Source organism: Rhincodon typus, chromosome 32 (assembly GCF_021869965.1).
Source record: "Rhincodon typus isolate 14 chromosome 32, sRhiTyp1.1, whole genome shotgun sequence".
In the NCBI taxonomy this organism is placed as follows: Eukaryota; Metazoa; Chordata; class Chondrichthyes; order Orectolobiformes; family Rhincodontidae; genus Rhincodon; species Rhincodon typus.
In genome coordinates, this window is record NC_063363.1 from 3,955,707 (window position 1) to 3,961,511 (window position 5,805).

At 41.6% G+C, this 5,805-nt stretch overlaps 1 long non-coding RNA gene across 1 annotated transcript in view; it reads right to left on the bottom strand.

Moving 5' to 3' along the window:
- LOC125486693 overlaps positions 1-3,376 on the bottom strand; it is a 4,414-nt gene extending 1,038 nt beyond the window's left edge. Inside the window, exons 1-2 of the long non-coding RNA XR_007265332.1 lie at positions 3,305-3,376; positions 583-769 (exon numbers count right to left, since the gene is read on the bottom strand). This is a non-coding gene — a long non-coding RNA (uncharacterized LOC125486693). The remainder of the gene's footprint in view (positions 1-582; positions 770-3,304) is intronic.
- Positions 3,377-5,805: the final 2,429 nt, after the last annotated feature.

Sequence of the window (5,805 nt, forward strand, 5' to 3'; positions counted from 1 at the left end):
ACAGTGCGGCACTCCCTCAGTACTGAGGGAGTGCCGCACTGTCGGAGGGTCAGTGCTGAGGGAGCGCCGCACTGTCGGAGGGTCAGTGCTGAGGGAGTGCCGCACTGTCGGAAGGTCAGTGCTGAGGGAGTGCCGCACTGTCGAAGGGTCAGTGCTGAGGGAGTGGGCACTGTTGGAGGGTCAGTACTGAGGGAGTGCTGCACTGTTGGAGGGGTGATGTTAAAAGTGCTGTATTGCTAAAAGTGCTTTTTTTTCTGGATGTTAAACTGAGGTGCCACCTTCCCTTCTGGTTTGACTTAAAAGATCTTGAGAAAGTTAATTGACGAGGTGTGGAGTTGCTGTGCAGAAAGTGAAATTGCACTTCCTACACTGCAACAGGACACACCTCAAAAGGACTTCATTGGCTATACAGCAATTTGAGCTGCCCTGACATAGTCGAAGACTTTATCTGAGCACAAACCCTTCTTTTCTCAGATTGTTCGTCCTCCATGTTACATCCACTGTTCATCAAAATGGCAGGTGATCTCTCTGAAAGGACGACTTGCCTATTGCAAAGTTTGTAAAGCTGGCATCGTCATTTACCCCCTCTTCCCTCTGTGGTCTCTGCTTTCTTCATCCTGTTGCCTTTCCCAGTCCACCAGGGCTTCATCAAGAAAGGCCATGTGTATCACCTCGACTGCGTCTGACCTTGACCTTGGCTTTCATCACTGATTTGCAACAGGACTCTGGGCAACCATTAGGTTTGAGTAGACAGCAAAGTTCTGCAAATCTAAAGCACATGGAGATACTAAATCAAAGGCATTCTGTTCATGTCCTGATGAATTAACTCGCCAATGGGCAACTTAAGTGGCTAATAGAGATCGGAAAGAGCCTTGTCTAATCTTTGAGAGGTAGCTGGCTTCACCAAGAGGACAGTAGGGTTTGCTAAACACGCCTCACACTATTTGGACAGTAGGGAATGACATTCCTTCCCATGATCAATATTTAATAACTCACTACTCTAATATGGAACGACAGGACACACCTACATGTGAGCACATACAATAGGAGCAGGAGTCATACCAGGTTCAAAATGTTAACTCTGTTTCTCTCTTCACAGATGCTGCTGAGTTTCTCCAGCACTTTCTGTTTTTATCTCAGATCTCCAGCTCATGCTTTACTTTGCTTTTATTGAGCAGAAGTAGCCCATCGGCCCTTCAAGCCTGCCCCATTATTTCATTGAATGACTTGAGTCTTCCCTGAACTTCCAGTTTCCTCCCTAGCCTGAACACCTCACCTTTCTCTGTCCACCTTATAAAGCCTGAGCAGACTTTATAATGGCAGCAAGCTCGGGCTCGACAGGAATGCACCACATGATGGATTGGGCAGGTCGAGCTGTTCATAAAATTTCACACAAGAGACTGGAATCTTACGTGAGAGGCCTGATGGTTACCTATGGAAGCAGCCTGAGTCCGGACAGCAGTTGAGAATTATTTTCTGGTTAAAACACAAAAGCTTGAACTAGGAAAGAGTTAAAGGGAGAAATAGCGTCTACGGAATACTGAACCAAAGGCAATCGAGTGATATTAATGAGCACTGGCCTTTTATTCCAAGGTCCAGGTTTAGCACAAGGCTTAACCACTCAGACAGAGGGGAGACCAGGCTATTGAGCCAGTTGTTGCATTTTTAATATTTTAATCCCTTCCCAGCATCACTGTCATTGCACAATGTTAACCCTTTGAATGCCAGATATATTTCGTCCATTTAGAAATGTGTCTCGTACAATGACGCTAACTTAAAGATAGCATCTTGCCATCAATCATCTTAAACCCCTCCGATACCCCACCCACATCAATAACTCATGTTTAAATAGGATATTTCACACTGTAAAACATCCCAGGTTAAATCACAAATAAACTTAATCTTTCTTTGTCAACATACAATATAATGATGCAAATTGTGAAGGAGATGATATCATGGAAATTACATCAGGACTCTAGGCTATATCCTGTGTTGTTGTTGAGTTTAATTTTTTATTAGAAGATACCAATTCTATTGTTAATCAAGAAATGAATAATCAATTTGTTAGAGTAGAGATAGCTTTATATTTGTCAGCTCACTGTTTCCAACTTGCATATTCCATCCACATCTAACCAGTTGGTTGATTGTAGGATTGACTTCTGCTGGTATTAAGTCAATGATTCCAAATTCATGTGGTCAAAGGCAGCATCAATGTGGGAAATGCCAGATGGGATAAGCTGGACAAGAAGCACCTTGCACAAAAACCACAGTGAATCAGACAGCACCAAAGGTGGCCATTTGGCCCATCATATCCATGCCAGGTTTCTGAAAGAGATGTCCTATTAACCAATTTCTCCTATAATATTGTATTTTTTTTTCCCCTCAGTTGTGTAATGAGCCAATTCCCCTTAGAAAAATTCTGATTGTATTTGCTTCCATCACCCTGTCAGGCAGCAGTTACAGATGGCGGCATCTCGCTACATTAAAACATTATTTTTTTGGTGATCTGGGGAAGGGTCAATGGATCCGAAATGTTAACTCTGATTTCTCTCCACAGATGCTGCCAGACCTGCTAAGCTTTTCCAGCAATTTCAGTTTTTGTTTTTGATTTCCAGCATTCCCAGTTCTTATTTGCCTCCTAACTCTGGTTCTTTTGGCAAATCTGTGTCCCACCTGTGATGCTTGCAGAAATAGCTTCTCCTCATTCCCTCTACCAATACCCTGCAACATCAGAATCCAGTTTGCTCATAGGAATTAGGTGGAAAGCTTGCCATGTGGGTACAGTCATCATAGTCTTACCAGATCATAGGGCTGCCCTCCTGTTAGAGAGCAATAACTGATGGTTAACCTAAGGGTCATCACACCAAAGGCGAAGCCTCTGAGTTAACCCTTTCACCATCAAATATCAAATAGTATAGGGGAAGCTAGACAAACAGGTGATGGAAGGAAGATTGAAGACAGATATGGCGATGGTATCAGTTGAAGTTGAGGAAGCTCATGTAGAGCTGAAACACTGTGACAGATCAATTGGACTGAATGGTCTGTTTCTCTGCTGTACATCTATCAACTGAAGTCAGCAGCTCATCTCAGAGAGGTTATAACAATGCTCAGAATGAAAATTCACAATTGCCATATTTAAATAAATTGCGTTGCACACCGAGTGTGCTTCACCTACTTTCTGATAACCTTGATAGAATTCAAAAACAAATACAACCATTTCTCCCCATCCCTCTCCCACCGTTTCTACAACATCAATGTAATTTAACAGCTATTTAGTGCAAGTGTTTGCTGTGCAAACTCTTACCAGTGCTCTGTTCTTCAGCTCCCCTCCGAGGCCCCAATAAACCACATGGAACGCGCTGATTTGTAATCTCATCTGTGAACATGATTAAGTGAAATATCTTGGCAATAGCTAATGGGCTTAAAAGGAATGAGTGCACCAGGTAGTGTAAATAAACAAAACTGAATTCATTGTTTGTAGAACAGGACTGATTTCCATCAACTTTTTTGTAAGTCCAATTTCCTAAGCGATATGGAAATTAAATTGAAATCAAGCAACAAATTTTTTGTCATAGAAAAGAGAAACAAGCTTCTACTCAAGATAAAGTCACAGAAATGTCAATTACTATATAGAAAATTCTATTTCCAGCCCCAGTACTCCTCCCTCTTCCCAACACTTATCATCCAGAATATGACCTTGCTGGTATATGTTCCCCTGGTTTTCCTGTACTCACAGTTCCTCATTATGACCATCAGTCTTAACATGAGATTGTGGGAGTACCAGGAGCTGGCTCACAGCTGTACCATGGTTCTAGGCAATCTTTCTGTTGGGATCTATCATACAATGGATTTCTTGAGGTTCGTAAACCATTTGGTGATGGATGATAGTGGAGCCAATCTGTACACAATTTTTACATTTATTTACAGAGCGAATCATTACAAATGCACACCTCCTAAATCAAAAACACCCAGTTTCATTAAGTGCTTTTTATATATGGTCAAGTAAAACATCAGCTTATGTCCTCCACCTGCACATAAGTAAATGTGATTGAGATACAAGGAACATAACCCTGCTTGACTTTTCAAAAAGGACATCACCCATGAAGCAATTGGTGAACTGGAAATGTTTCTAAAATGTGAAGCATGTGGCTTGATCACCAAGTTTTAAAAACTTGCATCTATGATTAACTTAGCAAAATACCCCTAAAATACTTCAGAGGAACAATTAAAATTTGACAATGATTTACAGAAGAAAATATTGGGACATATGGACGGTGAAAATCAGACAGACTTTAAGAAGCAGGTAGACATTAAGAAGCATTTTCAATGTGGGGTGGGGTGAGGTCAGGTAATGAGGTTTTGGGAGGAAATTCTGGAACTTTATGTCTCAGTAGCTGAAGACATGGTAGTCAATAGTGGAGCAATTAATATTGAGAATGCACAGGAAGCAAGAATGGAAGGAACGCAGAAATCCTGGAGAGTGGTAACTTTAGAGGAAGTGCCAGATATATGGAGGGGGTGATAACTACCTTCACAGGTAATATGGGTGCCACCAATGAGCATGCATGCTGCATCACTGAGCTGAAAGCTGCTGTCACACCCAAGAAGGAAGAAAGTAAAGAGAAAAGTCATCTTCTATACATCCAATCCTGCTGCTTTACACTTGTTGCTCATTGAAGAAACGTCTCAACTTTCCATCTTCTCCTTGTAATTGTCAAGACTTCTGCTTGTGGCAGTCTCAGGAATCTCAGACTTGTACGAATAGATGGCATAGAAAAAAGTGCAGGAATGCAGAGATTTGGAAGCTACCTTCTCCTCACACCCCCATCACTTTTGTTTCTTTCAGAAAAGTATTGCATTGTCTTGTATACATACCTGCACACTCCTGAAAATACAGAGAGGGGAAGCAATTCAAGGCACTACCTTTGACTGCAAGGCCAACTTGTCTTCTGAGGTTAAATAAATGGATGTGGTAGCATAATAGTCCTTTACTTGATTGATCTGAATGAGCTGGAGAAATGGGAACTCTGGCAGCTGGGGAATATAAATTCACTTAATTGAATAAATCTGGAATAAAAAGAAACAAGCTTCAGAAATGGTGGCCATGATACATTCAGGTTGTCTTAAAAACCCATCTAGTTCACTCGTAACCTATTGGAATCAAGAAATCTGGTGGCCTTACTCAGATTCAAGAAGGTCACTCGGTAGCAACTTCTCAAGGGCTGTTTAATGGACAATCAATGCTGGCTATCCAGCAGCACTTCTGCTGTGATTGTATTAGAACTATATAAGCAAAGAGCAAGCCAGAGACAGACCTATGGATTTATTGCAGCCAACTCTGCAGCATGGTGATTTATTCAGTTGCTTGGGGATTATTAGTGCTAAAATATTACTTTTCAAACACTGATTACAGGGTTCTTAACGCATCAAAGAAAGCAACATTTTAGGACAATTTGAAGCACATCAAATAAAAAACATCGTTTAGCAGCTTCCCCAAGTGACCCAATAGTTAAAGGTGTAGGCTTGAGAGGGAGGGATTACTTCACGGTGAGCATTTTATTGATTGCAGGCGTGGGGATAGTTGCTAATGCATTGATTTCCTTCAAGTGTTCTCAGGGGAAGGAAACAGATACCAAGAGGTTTGAGTCCTGCCCACTATCCAGTGAAACCTGCCAGAAATGCTATGTGTTAATATTCGATAAAACTCAGGTAACAATCTGTTTTTTCACATACATGGTGAACGTTTCTACCTTGGACACGATCAGTAATCGGGGCACAAACTTCGCCCAAAACTCCACCTGTTTG